Source organism: Hypanus sabinus, chromosome 20 (assembly GCF_030144855.1).
Source record: "Hypanus sabinus isolate sHypSab1 chromosome 20, sHypSab1.hap1, whole genome shotgun sequence".
Taxonomy (NCBI): Eukaryota; Metazoa; Chordata; class Chondrichthyes; order Myliobatiformes; family Dasyatidae; genus Hypanus; species Hypanus sabinus.
The window spans coordinates 25075562-25095919 of record NC_082725.1 but is presented as its reverse complement, the minus strand read 5'-3'; positions in this window follow the sequence as shown (position 1 = coordinate 25095919).

Genomic DNA, 20358 nt, shown 5'->3' with positions numbered 1-20358 from the left:
CCCGCAGCAGGGCACCGGGTCCCCCCCTGAGGGCCGTGAATGGCAGCACAGTAAGGACCTATGGCACCCGTCAGGTGCAGCTACAGTTCGGCTCCAGCCAGTTCACGTGGGACTTCACACTGGCCGCCGTAGCCCAACCGCTTCTGGGTGCGGATTTTTTGCGGGCTCACAGCCTAGTGGTCGACCTGCCCAGGAAGAGACTGGTACACACTGAGACCTTTCAGACGTTCTCCCTGGGTGCAGCCCAGTTGCCAGCCCCTCACCTCGGCTCCATCACGCTGTCCGACAACGACTTCACCAGGGTCCTGGCGGAGTTCCCATCGGTTCTGGCACCGCAGTTCATAGCGGCCATGCCCAGGCACGGCGTACAGCACCACATCCCGACCCAGGGACCACCCCTCCACGCCCGCGCTCGGTGGCTTCCCCCGGACAAGCTCCGACTAGCGAAGGAGGAGTTCCAGAGGATGGAGGAATTGGGGATCATCCGGCGGTCCGACAGCCCATGGGCCTCCCCCCTGCACATGGTGCCCAAAGCGTCGGGGGGCTGGAGACCGTGCGGCGACTACCGCAGGCTGAACGAGGCTACCACACCGGACCGCTACCCTGTGCCGCACATTCAGGACTTTGCAGCAAACCTGCACGGCGCACGGATCTTCTCCAAGGTAGACCTCGTCCGAGGGTACCATCAAATCCCGATGCATCCTGACGACGTCCCCAAAACGGCTCTCATCACCCCTTTCAGCCTTTTCGAGTTCCTCCGCATGCCATTCGGCCTGAAGAATGCCGCACAGACGTTCCAGCGGCTAATGGACGCGGTGGGACGGGACCTGGACTTCGCGTTCATCTATTTGGATGACATCCTCATAGCCAGCGGCAGTCGTCAGGAGCATCTGTCCCACCTCCGTCAACTCTGCGCCCGACTGAGTGAGTACGGTCTTACAATCAACCCCGCCAAATGCCAGTTCGGACACGATACCATTGACTTCCTGGGCCACAGGATTACTAAAGACGGGGCAACCCCTCTGCCCACTAAGGTAGATGCGGTCCGCCTCTTTCCCCGACCCACCACGATCAAAGGCCTTCAGGAATTCGTAGGTATGGTCAATTTCTACCGCCGCTTCCTCCCTTCCGCTGCCCGGATTATGCGCCCCCTGTTCGCCCTGATGTCGAGTCCGAGCAAGGACATTACCTGGGACGAGGAGTCCGCCGCGGCTTTCGTTCAAACGAAGGAAGCTTTGGCGGACGCCGCAATGCTAGTACATCCCAGAATGGACGCCCCTACCGCCCTCACAGTGGACGCATCAAACACGGCAGTCGGTGGGGTGCTGGAGCAACTCATCGCAGGTCGCTGGCAATCCCTGGCGTTTTTCAGCAAACACCTGCGACCACCCGAGCTCAAGTACAGTGCTTTTGACCGGGAACTGTTGGCGCTCTACCTGGCAATCCGGCATTTCAGGTACTTCCTAGAAGGTCGGCCCTTCACCGCGTTCACGGACCACAAACCGCTTACCTTTGCGTTTACGAAAGCGTCCGACCCCTGGTCGTCCCGCCAGCAACGCCACCTGTCCTACATCTCTGAATACACGACGGATGTCCGGCACGTCTCGGGTAAGGACAATGTCATGGCGGATGCGCTCTCTCACCCTACCGTTCATGCCCTTTCCCAAGGGGTAGACTTTGAGGCACTGGCAGAGGCGCAGCAGGCGGATGAGGAGATTCCGAGTTTCCGAACCGCAGTCTCCGGTTTGCAGCTCCAGGACCTCCCCGTAGGCCCAGGTGAGAGGACCCTACTCTGTGACGTCGCCACCGGCCAGCCCCGTCCAGTCGTCCTGACAGCATGGCGGCGCCGCGTTTTCGACTCCATTCATAACTTGGCGCATCCCTCCATCCGGACAACTGTCCGGATGGTTTCCAGCAGGTTCGTTTGGCACGGACTCCGCAAACAGGTCAGTGAATGGGCCAAAACGTGCATGCACTGCCAGACGGCCAAGGTGCAGCGGCACACCAAAGCCCCACCGCAGCAGTTCCATCCCGCCCACCGGCGTTTCGACCACATTCATGTGGATATCGTGGGCCCCCTGCCAGTGTCGCGCGGAGCGCGGCACCTCCTGACTATCGTGGACCGGTTCACAAGATGGCCAGAGGCGGTCCTGCTCACCGACACCACCTCCGAATCTTGCGCCCGAGCCCTGATCGCCACCTGGATATCTCGCTTTGGTGTACCAGCCCACATTACCTCTGACAGAGATGCCCAGTTCACCTCCAGCCTGTGGTCAGCTATGGCCAGCCTTTTGGGGACTCAGCTCCACCACACAACTGCCTACCACCCACAGTCGAACGGGCTAGTGGAGCGTTTCCACCGTCACCTGAAGTCGGCCCTCATGGCCCGCCTGCGAGGAGCCAACTGGGCGGACAAGCTTCCCTGGGTCCTACTCGGCATCCGCACAGCGCCCAAGGACGACCTGCACGCCTCGTCGGCCGAGTTGGTACGCCTCGTCGGCCGAGTTGGTATACGGCGCGCCCCTGGTCGTCCCCGGGGAGTTCCTACCAGCCCCAAGGGGGCAAGAGGAAGAACCCGCAGCAGTCCTGGGCAGACTACGTGAGAAGCTCGGTAACCTGGCCCCCATACCCACTTCACAGCACGGGCGGCACCCGATCTGCGTACCCGAAGACCTACAGAACTGTAAGTTTGTGTTTGTACGAAGGGGCGGGCATCGGCCGCCGCTGCAGCGGCCATACGAGGGGCCGTTTATGGTGCTCCAGAACAATGGGTCCACGTTCGTGCTGGATGTTGGGGGGAAAGAGGAGGTTTTCACGGTGGACTGCCTCAAACCGGCCCATGTGGACCTGGCGCAACCGGCCGAGTTTCCGGCGCCTCGGCGCAGAGGCCGACCTCCCAAGCAGGTTCTGGCCCAGACTGTGGACATTGGGGGGTGTATCGCCGGTTCTGGGGGGGGGGGGGTTATGTGGCAACCCATTTCCTGGCGCATCCGAACCGACTCACAATTAGATAGCCTACGGGGGTTTGCGAGCACAGAGCTTTGGAGCCTCTGCGCCATGGGGGGCCGGTTGAGGGAGGCTTAAAAGTGAGGCTGAAGTTTTTGAATAAAGTTTTTTCCTTCGACTGCAGTTGCCGACTCCGTGTCGTAATTTTAGCGCTGCGTGTAGCACACCGCTACAGTATATTCATTTGTATCCTTCTTAGACCCTCTTGACAATTTACTTTCTTTTTATCTTTGCGCCAAACCTTTGGTGCCTTCATGAAGTAGTTTATATGAATTGTAAATCGTTGAATTCTCAGCAGTGATCCTTGTGACAACCTCTCATTATATAATGCCAACCAAAAACAGACTCACTCTGCCTATTCTATTTCCAGTTGTCATAAAATCTTTCAAAATTCAAAGCAAATTTATTTTAAAAGTAGATATATGGTATGCCATGATTTTCTACCCTAAGGTTCATTTTCTTACAGGGATTCTTGCTGGTAGAACAAAGAAATACTATAGAATCAATGAAAAGCTACACACAAATAAAGACTGACAAAATTTAAAATGCAAAAGAAGACAAACTGTGCAAGTCCAACAGTAGGAACAACAACAATAATAAAGGTACTATCTAGAAAACCACAATACTAAACACCACCAGCGACTGAGAACTGAGTGTGCTCATCTATGCTTGTACCTCAGGTTTTACCATCCTGAGCTGAGAAAAAAATAAATATAAAATAATAATAATAATAATAATAATAATAATAATAATAATAATAATAATAATAATAATAATAATAATAATAATAATAATAATAATAATAATAATAATAACAGTAATAACGAGAACATGAGTTACAGAGTTCTTGAAAGTTAGTCCACAGGTTGTGGAATCAATTCAGCTTTGAGGTGAGTGAAATTATCCACACTGATTCAGGTACCTGATAGTTGAAAGACTGCTCCTGAACCTGATGGTGTGGAACTTAAGCTTCCTGTACCTCCTTTGCAATTGCAGCAGCAAGAAGAGATTATGTCCTGGATGGTGCAGCTCCTTGATGATGGATGCTCTTTACTTGTGTCATTTGAGCTGCACATAGCCTCACAGTCATGTTATATTGCGTACAGAAGGGGGCTAAGCACATGGCCTTGTGGTGCACCAGTGCTGGTGCTGAGTGTGGAGGAGGTGTTGTTGGCAATCTGAATTAACTAGGCTCTGCAAATGAGGAAATTGAGGATCCAGTTGCACAAGGAGGTATCAAGGCCAAGATCTTGGAGCTTGTTGATTAGTTTCAAAGGGATGATAGTGTTGAATGTTGAGATGTAGTCAATGAAGAGCATCCTGTTGTATGCACCTTCAGATGCATGCCAGTGTGTTGTCTCCTACAACAGTGTCTTTTTATTTTCTGCAATAACTTTTGATGTAGCATGTTATCAATTGTGCAGCCATTTGTCCCTATTAATCCACAACATATGTCACTGCATCTATGAACTCCAATGAAACATGAGTTACATTCCATAAACTATTTTGACTTTCCTTCATTATTATGACTTTGAAACAACTTAATGAAAATGAAAGGAAAATCAAAATGGATTGATATAGAATTAATATAAATCTGTGGTTGGTGGTCAGTGTATATTCAATGAGCTGAAGGGTCTATGTTATATCCCTCTACAATTCTATAACTTGCCGATGTTTTAAGACCTAAAGATGAAATCCACCAGAACTTGAAAGTTTGTCAGCTAAAACCTCAACAATTTGCTTAGGGCTACTGCCTCCCAATTCCCAATTTATAGCTATTTCTGAAATGTTACTTGTACCCCCTATAGTGACTACTGATGCAAAACACTTGTTTACTTCATCTGCCAAGTCCTTGGTTTCTATTATTAATTCCCCAGACTGATTTTCTATAGGAGCAATGCTCACTTTGTGAACTCTTTTCTTTTTAGATATCCACCAAACTTGTAATATCCTTTGTGTTCATACATCTATGGAAATACTTGATATGTTTTTATATGTCTTGCTTGCTTTATCTTATTTTTCATTTTTTTCTTCATTAATATTTTAGTTATTTGTTGTTCTTTTTAATATTTTGTCCCATATTCTGCCAAATCTTCTTCTCTGTACATGTCTTTGCAAAGTTACATGTATTTTTAATTTGACAGTATCTTTAACTTTTTAAGTTAACTACAGAGGGTGAACGTTCCTCTTGGAATCTTTCCTTCTTGCTTCAATGTAACTGCTCTGTCTATTTTGAGCAATCACTTAAAGTTCTGCTACCAAATCTCGAATGAATGATCCGATAATCAGCTTTTCCAGTTTACTTTAGCCTGCACTGATTTCAGGCACACAGAGCAGTCCATAATTAAGTTTACATTACCAACCATGGACCCTTTCTTCTTTCCATCAAACTGAATGTAAAATTCATGACCCAGCCACTGAGGAAGGATCTTCAGTATTGTCATTATTTAATCCTCTCTCTTTCCACAATGCCATGCTCAGTATTGCTAGGTATTTGTCTGACCCTGAATTCTCTATAAAAAAGAACTCATCAACATGGCCACACTTTTCCAGTGGACAATTTATTTTCTACCTTTCTTATAAGCTCCTAATATTTCTTCCTTTATGTCTGAGTACCTCTCACACAAGCAAATTCTTCCATCACTATCTAATGAGTGAAATCAATCATTAACTAACAAAGCCACTCCTCTACCTTTACTTACTTCTTCATGTTCCTGAATATCATGTCGCAATCTATGTCATCCTGCTGTTATACTTTTGTAAAGGCTACCAGATCACGGTAGTATGGTAGCATAGAGGATAGCATAATACTTTATAGTGCAGGTGACCCAGGTTCAACTTGTGCTGCTGCTTGTAAAGAATTTGTATGTTCTCCCCATGACCACATGGGTTTTCTCTGGGTACTCCCATATCCTGCCACAGTCCAAAGACATACTGATTGGTAGTTTAATGGTCATTGTAAATTGTCCTGTGCTTGGGCTTGGGTTAAATCGAGGGTTGCTGAGTGGCATAGCTCGAAGGGTTGGAAGGACATATTCTGTGCTGTACCTCAATAAGTAACTAAATAAATAAAATCATGGCTATTTATGCACTCAGTTAACTCTTTTATTTCAGATGCAGAGCTTTTTGTTTTACCTTTTTATTATTTTTGTAACCTTAAGCCATATATGTTGAATAACTCCAAGATTTCTACTCTCTGTCCCATCACGTCACAGTCCGCTTATTGTTTTCCGTATCAATGCATTTTTCTCTAGCCTCATCTCTACTCTTTGATTTACCACATCTTTGCAACTTTGAATTTTTGCCCCAAACCACTGTATAGTTTTAAATTCCCTCTACTTCCCAGTTAGGTGGCTCACTGAGGAAGTGGCTTCTGCAAAATTTGGATGGTGTCCACCCCAATCACCTAGCCATCACTTTCTCCACTACTGGTGACGGGATCTCTTAAATGGTAGCACACTTCCACCAAACTAATCCACGAGCTGCACAGTCATTTTTGTATACACTTATTTGCATAATTTGTACAGGACGGAGGTGAAAAACTAAAGGCTCTTATTCTTAATTCTGTGCCTAACAACTCACACTGAGAATGTAGGCAGCAGAGCATTACACGCACATTGTTTTCTGAATGTGGTGACATGGGTAGATACAGTGGTGAAGGAGCACTTCTCACATTTGCCTTCTTTGGTCAGGGCATCGAGCACAGGGGTTGGTCCATCATGCCACAGCTGAACAATTTGTTAACCAGACCACACATGAAGTTTGTGTCACCTAGCTATAGGAAGGACGTTATAAAGCTGGAAAGGGTGCAGGAAAGCTTCATAGGAATGTTAATGGGACTGGAAGGCTTCAAGTATAAGGAAACACTGGATAGACTTGAAGCACAAGAGACTCAACAGATACCCTGTTACAACAGCATCACACTTTTTAGCTGAAGCCGATGTTAACCTGTGATACTGAAGCTCCCTTTCTTAACAAAGCCCACAAACTGCAGATGACATAATCTGAAACCACAGAGTTGAAACTCTTTAAAATGTTCTACATTGAAGAAGGTATCTTCAAAATCTGTATCTTTGACCAAAGTTTAATAACACCAAATGAATTGTGATGTCTATGCTTTTTGCGTAATGACACCATGAAATACCTTGGAGAACTTTATGACAATTAGCTAATTGGAAATTGTCATTCTCATTAAATTGGAATGATGGGAGGTGTGTATTTGAGAGTGTGTATCCAACTGATTCTGCAATTCTGTTATTACCTGACATCTTAGTGCTGGTCATTGGAGGAGGCCAAGATCTGCCTTGGATATAGAGTTCAATGGGAAAAACAACCTGAAGATGATAACCTCCAGGCAATATTTCTTCCAATAGAGTAGATATCAATTTTTTTTATTGTAAAGAAGAAAGTCGAGTGAGAAGCAAACAGGAAGTTCTACATAGTTGACTGAAGGGCTTGTTCCTGTGCTGTACTGTTCCATGTACAATACATTTGTCAAAGAATATAGGTATTGTTGTAAAATGTTTTCAAAGTTTAATGTTCCAAATTTATTTGTAAAGTCTCTAAATCGGACAAGATGGCAACTGCATACAATGCTCCCTGGGTTGACATCTATGAGATAGATCATGAAATTGTCTACTTCACCTCTTTCGTCTCTTTTATACCTAACTTTCGTATTATGCGGCTGTACTTTTTTTTGTGTTGGGGGATGAGTTTGCTGTCTCTCTTTGGACTGACATTCATGGCTTTCTTTGTTTCATGGCTATCTGAAGAAGACAAATCTCTGAGTTGCATACGGCATAAGTACTTTGAAATAAGTGAACCTTTGAACCTTTAAAAGTAATAGAAACATGGAAATGTGCACTGATGATTTAGCACAGGGATGGCCAAACTATGGCGCATGCGACAAAAGTGGTGCATTGCACCCCAGTGATAATAATATAGAAGTAAATCTACTCATGCAAAAAGTATTAACCAAAAACCAATTTGTAGAAAAAAAATTCTGAACAGGAATTCAAGTAGCTTAGAGCTAAAAATGGGTTTTACTGAGAATAAATCTAAAACTTAGCAATTACTTTTAGTGATTTTATTATCTTGTGCTCATCTTTTGGCGAATGTTTTCTTCCTTCACGTTAATCTGTTTTCAATTAAAAAAAAGTTCAATGAGTCAAACTAAGAAAGAAGGACTTTTGTTCTGTAGTCATTCTATAACTGTTCAATACAAGTTTGATACATGTTTGATCCTGAGGTGTCAGGCGTCTGCACCAGTTGTGTGTCGCAGGTTTTTGCCAGTCAGTTTACAATTGACACTCGCGCTCTACAGAGTTGTCCTTTGTTCGTCCTTCGTGAACATTTGCAGTTTTGTACTTTTTCAAAAATTAAGCCTTGTTTTTACATTCAGGTACCCATCACAGTGCAAAAGAAAATGAGCAAAAGGAAAGCAGAAAGTGATAGTAAGCATGAATTCAATGAACAGTGGGAAAATGAGTTCCAGCGGGTCCATCGGGAAAACCGTTATGCATTGTTTGTGAAAACACTTTCTCACATAATGGAAGACATGATCTTAATAGACAGTATAAAACACAACATCAGACTGAAATAGAAGGAAAACTGAAGCTAGTGCTTGGGTTTGAGTTACAGAATGAATATGTGATTAAGAAAAAGGAAGAAATCAAAAGAAGACAAAATATATTTGTTAAAAGTCTCATTAAGGTAAGTAAAGTTTATCTTGTTTTTATACTAAATCAATATATCATATAAAAATGCTAAATATGTCTATATTAACACATTTTTACAAGAATTGAATGGGGGTACAAGAGTTGTTTGGTGCATCTGAACTTGTGTGTGAAGAAATTGACGCATGGAATGTAAAAGGGAGGCCATTCCTGATTTAGCATCGGAGATCGGGAGCTCATCGCTTAACACATAGCAGTTTTCCATCATGTTTTTCAAAGTTAGCTTGACAAATTTTTATTTTAACAAGTGCCATGCAACCAGAAATAAACAAAAATATCCTAATTGTCGTGAATCAAGTTGCTGGATGAGTATTCAGATCTATAAAGTATTGATTCAAAACTGGAGTTTGAAGCTCCACCATGATGGCTGGGGTGGGGGGAAATTAAAATCAATTAATTAAACAAATCTGAAATAAAATCAAGCATTAGTAACTGTGACTGAACTGTTGATAAGCACCCAACCTGTTCACAAAAAGAAAACAACTTTGGCATTTCTGATCTGGCCTGGGTTTCTGTTAACTTCTGATACATGGATGTGGTTGACTCCTAACTGAGCTCTGCCTTGACCAAGCAAGATATTAATTTCAAAGGCAACTAGAGGTGCACATAGGCATCAGCATCAAGTGAAAAATAGAATTATTGAAGCTGCAGAAATGTGATGAATAGAAGATCTTCCTTTATCCGTCCAAAAGGAAGTAACAACATTCAAATCCTTGCAGATGAACTACATTCCAGTCTTGTTCAGCCCCATGATAAGTCCAGAATGAAATGAGTGATACATGCTAGCAAATCGGTTAATCTGGTTGAAGTTCAGCAACAAAGCTCAATCTTACTGGGATACCTCAAAGTTATACTGGCAATTAACTACTCCCAATCAACTTGAAGACCTATGGCACTCAACCATAAAATGAATAGCAGAGAGATAAACAGTTGTCAATCCAGCTGGAGAGTAGAAAAGAATATTAAGTTCAGTTTTATTTTTACATATTTTATTATCATCATCCCTATATGCCATGTCATTTGATGGAAGCCAGCATGGTCGTCCTTGCCAATTTTTTCCATGAGAAATGTTTGCCATTGCCTTCTTCTGGGCAGTGTCTTTATAAGACTGATGACCTCAGCCATTATCAAAAGTCTTCAGAATTTGCCCACTTGGCGTCAGTGTCACATAAACAAGAGCTGAGATATGCATCAGCTTCTCATAAGACCATCCACTACCTGCTCCCGCGGCTTCACGTGACCCAGACTGGGGGGTTATAGCAGGTGTTACATCTTGTCCAAGGGTGACCTGCAGGCTAGCAGAGGGACGGAGTTCCTTAAACCTCCTTTGAGAGAGACCCTGTCACCTAGTAACATATTTCACTTTATTTTAATGTTTTAATTATTGATTAGAATACAGAATTACTTTATTTCAAATGTTTAGTTGCTGAAAATAGTTTTTAAATGTCATTGCATAGCATAAAACTTCCACAAAAGACAAACCTTTGTCCCAAGTCTGTCAAAGGTTTCAGCAGATTCTTGTAGACAGGACCACACCAATGCATTTTCTGAGGCCTTAATACCCATACCCCACTGTCTGATTGTGGAGATTTGGAAGCCCAGGACCATTAGAGCTACTGGATTTTGAAATAAGAACAAGAATGTAGAGTATTTGGATGGTGGGGTATAGATGTTGGGAGTGAGTCCAGCTGGCAGGCTGAATCATTAACTTATTTATACAGCAATCACACAGGGAGGAAATTTAAATTAACATGTTAAACACTTGCATCCTATTATCTTACAGGATAATTTCAGGGTTTACATCTTTTAATGTAAAAAATTAGCTTACTTGCAGCACTGGAAGTGAATCAGGGAAATCATATTGCTGGAAGAAGATTGGCTCCAGTGTCATAAACTCAATTGCTCTAACTTTTTACAGGCAAAAGTGCTGTTGTATGCCTCTAAGCAATTTGCTATTTGCTCTTCTTATATCAGTCAGTCCTGTATGTGGGGCATTTATTTCAATCACAGCTTTCCAAATGTGCTGTTGTTAGCAGTCTGAAACTCATTTTGGAAATCTCTGTTGTATATCTCTGCCCCAAAAGTAATTCTCAACTACGGACTGGGCTTTGTGTTTATAAATTCTAATCTAATCCGCGGCTTGTGGTGACATGCTACCAGTCTGACAAACTGCTCTGGGCTGCAGGGAGCAGTGCTGCTTTTGATGTTCACTACTGGATTCAATATCATCTCTGCACAGAAAATGAAAGATGTCACGGGAAGTGAAAATGAACAATTACTTTAGCAGACTATTAAATTAAGCACAGTAAATTCTAAATCAATCATTAAGAGATGAGTTTTTGTGTGTGTCATTTATTTATTATGAAATGAAGTGTTATTAAAAGCCTCTCCTCCCATAGTTTAATGTTTTAATTTCTTCTTTAAAAACTGTGACATTTACCAATTACCAAAGTGGAAATAATTTAGAAAGTCCAAAAGGGGATTAATATATATGCCAAAAGTCTGGGAAAGCGAAAGAAAATGCGAGATATTGTTCCATCTTCTGTGAAATATTCAGGTTTCATGTCAATCACTTATTGTGTCCTTGAAGTATATGTCAATTCTCCTTTCTTTGGTACCACTGCCTGGTCTACTGAGTATTTCTAGCTTTTTCTGTTTCTCTTTCTTAGAGTGCTCTTCATTTGGACATTTATTTGAAATTGTTGCATTCGACTAATTAAAGTTGATAATATACCAGTATCAAGAGAGCCAGTATCTTAAACCAACAATGTATTTAAAAATATTCTCTCTTTCTTTCTTTCCATCTAACTATCTCTATGTTCTCTATCTTTTTTCCCTTATTAAATTTTAAATTAAAAGGCGAGAAAGCGCAAAAAAAACAGATAGAAACATGAAGAGACTGACTGAGATTACTTGTTGTATATTTACCACCAGCCAAGAAATGTGCTACTTGCACATTCATCTCTAACATGATTACAGAGTAGAGGTCCTCCCCAGGTTATGACAGGGTTCTGGTCCTGTGCACAGTTCATAACTTAGTTGGTTTGCAATTCAGAAGTATGATGGTAAATCTAATTTCTGTACAGACAAATGTGCCTGCTGCCCACAGCTGCCAGCAAATCAATGCCCCCTGTCTCCCAAGTGTTTGCTCAAATGTATAAGCTACTCATAAGTAGGGTGTGGATAGGATCTGTATTCATGCAGATTAAATTAAACAAATCCAAAACAGATAAACAGCCAATATTACATAAGCTACATACAGCAACTGTCAGTGATTAAAAGAGGTTAGAAGGTCACAGGTGTTGGAACAAGCAAGGCTATGGATAAATTTATAAATGAAAGTGAGATGTTTTACATCATGAGGCATTTTGAAGGTAGAGGTTAGATATTTTCTGAGAGTTCAGCTAACTGATAGTTAAGTACATAATTTTTCTAATGCTGCAACATCATCATTAGCTTAGAAAACTACAGTATATCACCAAACACAATAGTATGTCAGTTCAACATTATCATCATCAGCGGTGTAACTAATATGGAAATTTAATCCGAAATTAATGACCAACCTGACTCTGGATGAAAGCCTTGGCCTTGATACTCCAGAGCACAGTTTTTACTTCAGTGCTCTCAGGGATTGGGCTTAAAAAGGAGCTGTGTTTGAAAAGTTCAATCACAAAGAACTGCTCAAATTAATATCCATGTGCTATATGCAAATCCTGTCATGATCCAGCATATTAGAATGACAGATTAAAATATAATTTAATATGCCCTGAAAGGTTTTAGATCAAGATTGGTAAAAGTTTGATTAATCCAATTAAAAGTGGATTTGTTGCTGAAAGTAAACATTGTAAATCATAATGTCAATTATTTCCCTGTGAGAAAACTGGTATTAAATTATTGAAAAAGAACAGTCATAAATATAAGGAAATGTTTTAGCCCATGTCTTGTTTTTGATCTTGTTTATGATCATCGGTTTGTAAATTCTTCACAAACTACTCTACGTCAAACATTTGCTTTTGAATCTCTTAGCCATATGCAAGGCTCTAGGTTCAAGTACCATGCATTTGTTATTTTACATTTCACTAATCCAGTGTATTCCTGGTCAACTTCACATTCTGGCATACTACAAAAATATGAATTCATCCATTTCCTGACTACCCAAGAACAAATTTGTTTCTGATTCTCTTTGCCAAGCATCCCTGTACTTCCTGAGTTCAATATGTTACCATTACATAAAGTCTGAATTTTAAAGTTTTCACACCAGCTTCCAAACTCCAAATTTCTCCAAATGCCTTGTCACTCCCTATATTTTTACCATCCTTTGGCCTTACAATCTTCCTGGAAATCATCTCTCTTTTAAATCTGCTTTATGATTATTGCTATATTTAAATTTTCCATTACTGTCTTTCTGTATTTCCCCATCTCACATGTTTTTTATTATCTTTTAAGATATATTTCCCTCATTGGTCAAGCTATTGGTCACCTACCTAGAATTTCTTTATTCAAATTAGTATCAAATATTAGTTGTTAATGCAATCCATCTTTAATCATCAGTGCGATATGTGTCACTGTTACTCAATTGGGTTACAATAGTGATCTCCTCAATGAACTATTAAGATAGCCATTTTCTGTTTTAGATATAGCACCAAGTATCTACCTGAAGAACCCAGTTAGCAGAATTATTAATGGTGATAGTTCAGCTAAACACCAAGTGTTAAATATTCCTCCAACACAAAGTTTGTTTGAGAAAGCAGATGGATGTTAAAACTTTAAAGAATAAAATAATGTAACTTAATTTCCTTTCATAGTGAAACATGTGATCTTGAACTCTCTAGGTACCTGCATGATAATTTCTGTCCATGAAGTCAGAAAGTGTTGCACAGGTAAAGCCTGATCTTCTAGGAGAAGATTGCAGAATCTCTGAATAACCCTGTATGGGCAGTGGAGGTTCCATGCTGGGCAGTCCCAGAGCTGTGCCATGAGGGAGCAAATATTTTCAGAGTACGGGTTTAGACTTAGTGACACAATTGCTTAGTTTACTGAAATATTTGAAGTTGACATGAAATGAACTGGCTGTTACAGAGACTACGTAAATTATGGACAAAGAAAAAATTATTTAGCTTAATCTTAACAGATCATGTATATTCCAACTATCAGTAACTATTAACTACTGTAATGTATTTCCCAAGGGTGATAAAAAAAATAAATGAAGCAATCTGCAGCAAAACAAAATTTACTGGAGATTTTCCATTTTCCCAAATATAATTGACCACAAATTCCAGCTATCAATCATTTGTGACTGGACTATTCCATGGATTCAAAAGGACTGGAAATATGCATCACTAGACAATAGACAATAGGTGCAGGAGTAGGCCATTTGGACCCTCGAGCCAGCACCGCCAATCAATGTGATCATGGCTGATCATCCACAATCAGTACCCCTTTCCTGCCTTATTCCCATATCCCTTGACTCCGCTATCTTTAAGAGCTCTATCTAACTCTTTCTTGAAAGCGTCCAGAGAATTGGCCTCCACTGCCTTCTGAAGCAGAGCATTCCATAGAATCACAGCTCTCTGGGTGAAAAAGTTTTTGCTGAACTCCGTTCTAAATGGCCTACGCCTTATTCTTAAACTGTGGCCTCTGGTTCTGGACTCCCCAACATCAGGAACATGTTTCATACCTCGAGCATGTCCAATCCCTTAATAATCTTATATGTTTCAATCAGATCCCCTCCCATCCTTCTAAATTCCAGTGTATACAAGCCCAGTCACTCCAATCTTTCAACATATGACAGTCCCGCCATCCTGGGAATTAACCTCGAAAACCTATGCTGCATTCCCTCAATAGCAAGAACGTCCTTCCTCAAATTTGGAGACCAAAACTGAACACAATATTCCAGGTGTGGTCTCACCAGTGCCTTGCACAACTGCAGAAGGACCTCTTTGCTCCTATACTCAACTCCCCTTGTTATGAAATGATATCATATGATCATCATGCAATTACAAACAGAACTTCTTTGGAAAAGCAGCACTCGTTTACCTGCGAATTATGCATTTTATAATTTTAAACACAGCAAGTAATAGTATCACTGTGTGCTGTTGGAGAAGAAACAGGCAAATCTCTTAGATCTTGCTGTACCTCTCACTTATTACCCTGCACACTCTACATGGACCAGGAACCCACAAGATACATGAATACTATAAACACAAGAAATTCTGTGGATGCTGGAAATCTAAAGCAACACACACAAAATGCTAGAGGAACTCAGCAAGTCAGGCACAATCTAGGGAAATTAACTAACAGTTGACTTTTTGGGCCAAGAGCCTTCTTCAGACTGGGAAAGGGAAGAGGAAGATACCAGAATAAAAAAGTGGGGGAAGGGGAAATTGGATAGCTTGAAAGCAATAGGTAAAGCCAGGCAGGTGAGAAAGATAAAGGGCTAGAGATGAAGGAATCTGAAAGGAGTGGAGGGTGGACCATGGTAGGAAGGGAAGGAGGAGGGGCAACAAGTGGAGGTGATATGCAGGTGAGAAAAAGTAAGAGGTTAGAACAGGGAATAGAAGAATAGGGAAGGGGAAGAAGGGGGAGATATATCAATATTCAGGCCATCAGGTTGGGCTAACCCAGCGGAATATGACTTGTGCTCCATGCTGGAAGTGTCCTCATTGTAGTTCAACATGAGGCAATGGACTAACATGTCAGAACGGGAATGGGAATAGGAATTAAAATGGTTAACCATCAGGAAATTCTGCTCTTGGAAGATGGAGCGGAGGTGCTCGACAAATTTACAATGAGTCTCACCAATGTAGAGAGGGCTGTAATAGGCAAACCTCAATGGTGATGAGAATAGGATGGAAAAGAATGGATACTGCCAAAATTAATAAAATAGTTGCACTGTCCACTGACCAGATTTGGTGAAGTGAATCTGAAAACTTATGATGGACTTGAAGCAATGGGATCTAACCTCAAATTTGGACACTCCAAGAGTAAAAGATAATGCCTGCTGATTGCCAAGTATGAGACTTGTAACATGTATGTTCGAAAGCTGTTCATAGACTTCAGTTCAGCATTCAACACAATCATTCCTCAGCACCTGATTGGAAAGCTGGAACAGCCGGGCCTGAACAGCTCCCTCTGCAACTGGATCCTAGACTTCCTGACTGGGAGACCTCAGTCAGTCCAGATCGGGAGCAGCATCTCCAACACCATCACACTGAGCACAGGGGCCCCCCAGGTCTGTGTGCTCAGTACACTGCTGTTCACTCTGCTGACCCACGACTGTGCAGCAACACACAGCTCGAACCACATCATCAAGTTCGCCGATGACACGAACATGATGGGTCTCAACAGCAAGAATGATGAGTCAGCATACAGAGAGGAGGTGCAGCAGCTAATGGACTGGCACAGAGCCAACAACCTGGCTTTGAAGTGAACAAAACAAAAGAGATCGTTGTTGAATTAAGGAGAGCATGGAGTGACCACTCTCAGCTGAGCATTGACAACTCCTCCATTGGGATCGTAAAGAGCACCAAATTTCTTGGTGTTCACCTGGCAGAAGATCTCACCTGGTCTCTCAACACCAGCTCCATAGCCAGGAAAGCCTAGCAGCATCTCTACTTTCAGCGAAGGCTGAGAAAAGTCCATCTCCCACCCCCTATCCTCATCACGTTCTACAGGGGTTGTATTGAGAGGATCCTGAGCAGCTGAATTATTGCCTGTTTTGGAAATTGCACCATCTCTGATCGCAAGACCCTGCAGCGAATAGTGACATTAGCTGAGAAGATAATCTGGGTCTCTCTGCCATTACAGACATTTACACCACACAGTGCACCCACAAAGCTAATAGCATTGTGAAGGACCCCATGCACCCCGCATACAAACTCCTATCATCTGGCAAAAGGTACCAAAGCATTCAGGCTCTCACAACCAGACTGTGCAACATTTTCTTCCCCCAAGCCATCAGACTCCTCAATACACAGAACCTAGACTGACATCTACATCATTTATTATTATATTGAAATTTGACCTCTACTGTGTTTATTGTCTTGTTTGTTTGTTTATTTATTATTGTACTGCCCTGTACTGTTCTGTGCACTTTATGTAGTCCTGTATAGGTCTGTAGTCTAGTGCAGTTTTTGTGTTGTTTTACGTAGTATAGTGTAGCCTTGAGTTGTCTCACATAGTCTAGTGTTGTTTCATGTAGCACCATGGTCCTGGAGGAATGTTGTTTCATTTTTACTGTGTACTGTATCAGCAGTTTATGGTCGAAATGACAATAAAAAGTGACTTGACGTATGGCAGGAATAACATAAAATAGCAACTCAGCCTCAATGTGGCATTATGATAATGAGTGTCGGGGAAACAAATTTTCCAGTTACATGTGAATTCTCAAAAGCTCTATAAAAACTCTGACAACAATGAATTTCAATTATCCTATTCTCCAGTTTCTTCCCATATCCCTGCTCTTTCTTCTGCAAGCAAACTGTCAGATACAAACTAACCTACTGGATCATGGAAGTTGTGCGCGGTTTGGCAGACATTTCTGGCCTTTATACCGGACTCCATTGGGAGACTTTGACAATCAAAACTTTCATTATATATTGAAAATGCAAAGTTCCTGCAACAATTCAATGTTTTCATTTGGGTCCTTTCATATTCCAAAGGAGGTGTGATAACATTCTGTCACAAAAGCAGCAAGCATATTATCTTGGCACAGATATGTACTATTGTGTAAATCAAGCTTGCCTCGGGGGCTCCATTGTGACAGCTATAATTCCTTGTCATTGTTGAGATGCTGTTTTGATTCTGTCAGCATTTCCATGTCAAAAATAAATGCCATTAGTATCAGCTATATTCTGAATAACATTGGTCAAAATGCTATCTAAACAAGCAGCTGAAATGAATTTTCTTTTCAGCTCAAATGTGTTCTGAAATGATGCAAGTTTACCAGTCCCCCTGGCCCACAGGGAATGTTAATCACCAGTAAGTATTCTTTGCAATTATTTCTCCACCTGTCAGTTGTCATTAGCTTTATAGTTAAATTTGTAAAATTTGTTTTCAGTTTGATTAATTATTTTGACTTTTTGAGATGCCCATTTTAAATATTTACTGTATGCCACCAAGACCACTACATTAGAAGCACCCATACAGGAGAATGATTCATCACCTATTGACATTTATGTAATGACACAATCTTTAATTTACAAAACTAGAACAATGATTTTAATTTAAATTCAACTGTGTTCACTGGCAATTTATGAACTAGGCATGACATGGGTTTGTGAATTATACATGTCACAACACTTGGATTCAGAGGGTATATATATGTGTGAGTGTGTGTGTATATATATATATATATATATATCTATATATATATATATATATATATCTATATATATATATATTTCTGCACAATAGATACCCAAAGAAAGTGGAAATAACTGGTTCTGGTGTTAAACCTTGTCCTGAAATTAAATCATAATTATTTTCAGTTTAAAACAAAACAGAAAATACTCAGAGACATTCAACAAGTCAGAATTGAAGGAACTTGCAGCTGAACGTAATTGTTCCCTTGGATGCTGAGTGACCTTGATGATTTGTGGCTGTGGACTCACTTTTGGAGATTCTGCTATTTGATGTTTAATGTTCTGACTGACAAAATGTTCACTTTTCATTGTATGCATGACTTGTTCTCTTCTTCTCAAGTTTGATGGTCTTGTTGTGTGGGGATTTTCTTTGAATGGTTTCTATAATGTTCCTTTGTTTTGAGGCTGCCTGCAAGAATACAAATCTCAAGGTGGTATGCTGTATGTATACTCTGAAAATAAATGTTCTTTGAACTTTTGAGCTTTGAATCTGCTGAGAGTTTCCATCATTTTCTCCTTTATTTTAGGTTTCCAGAATCTGTAGTTTTCTGGATTTTCTTAGTTGATTTGAACAACTTCCTTAATCACCAACTCCCTTGGATGAGATTGATAATCTACTGATCAGAGTATTGATAAAGATAATCATACTAGTAGAGGGAAGAAATAAAGGCAAAATTGGTAAATTAATTTATTATTATCAGATGTACCAAGATACAGTGAAAACCTTTGGTTTTCATGCCATCTCTAGGAGCCATGAACAGTGCGTATAAAAAGTATCCACACCCCCTACCCTTGGAAGTTTTCATGCTTTATTGTTTTACAGCATTGATTTACAGTGATTAAATTAGGCTTTTTTGACACTGATCAGCAGAAAAAGACTCTTACTTGTCAAAATGTAAACAGATCTCTACAAAGTGATTTAAATTAATTACAAAAATATAACACAAAATAATTAATTGCATAAGTATTCACCATCCAACCCCTTTAAAATGACACACCAAATCATCACAGGTGCAGTCAATTGGTCTGAGAAGTCACATAATTAGTTAAACAGAGATCTGATTTTGGAGACCTGTGTGCAGTCAAGGTGTTTCAATTGATTCTAGTAAAAATCCACCTGTATCTGGAAGATCCAACTGCCAGAGTGTCAGTACCCTGGCAAAAACCTACACCATGAAGAGAAAGAAACACTCCAAGCAACTCTGTGCAAAGATTATCGAAAAACGTAAGTCAGGAGATGAACACAGGACAATTTCCAAGTTGCTGAATATCCTTTGGAGTACAGCTAAGTCAATCATCATGAAATGGAAAGAATATGGCTCAGTTATAAATCCGCCAATAGCTGACCGTCCTCAAACACTGAGTGATGGTGCAAGAAGAGGACTAGTAAGGGAGGCTACCAAGAGAACTATGACACCTCTGCAGGAGTTACAAGCTTCTGGGAGGGATTGCACATACACCTGTTACCCGGGTGCTTCTCCAGTTGCAGCTTTTTGGCGGAATGGCAAAGAGTAAGTTAGTTTTGAAACTCACATGAAGTCTTCGCTAGAGTTTACCAGAAGGCACCTGAGAAATTCTGAAATCAGCTGGAAGAATGTTCTATGGTCTGATGAAACTAAAATTGAGCTTTTTGGCCATCGGAGTAAACATTATGTTTGGGGTAAGCCAGACACCGCTTATCATCAAAAACACACCATCACTATCATGAAGCATGGTGATGGCTGCATCATGCTGTGGGGATGCTTTACTATAGCAGGCTCTGGAAGACTTGTGAAAGTATAGGGTAAAGTGAATGCAGCAAGATTCAGGGAAATCCTGGAGGAAAACCTGATGCAGTCTGCAAGGGAACTGTGAATTGGGAGCAGATTTGCTTTCTAGCAAGACAATGACCCCAAGCATAAAGCCAAAGCTACGCAGGAATGGCTTAAAAACAACAAAGTTAATGCCCTAGAATGGCCAAGTTGGAAGTTCAGATCTCAATCCAATTGAGAATTTGTGGCTAGACTTGAAAGGGGCTGTTCACTCACAATCCTCGTGCAATCTGACAAAGATTGAGCATTTTTTGCAAAGAAGAATTAGGGAAAAATTGTAGCTTCCAGATGTGCAAATTTGATAGAGACCGATCCACACAGACTCAAGGCCATAATTACTGCCAAAAGTACATCTACTAAATACTGACTTGAAGCATATTAATACTTATACAATCAATTATTTTGTGTTTTATATTTGTAATTAATTTAGATCACTTTGTAGAG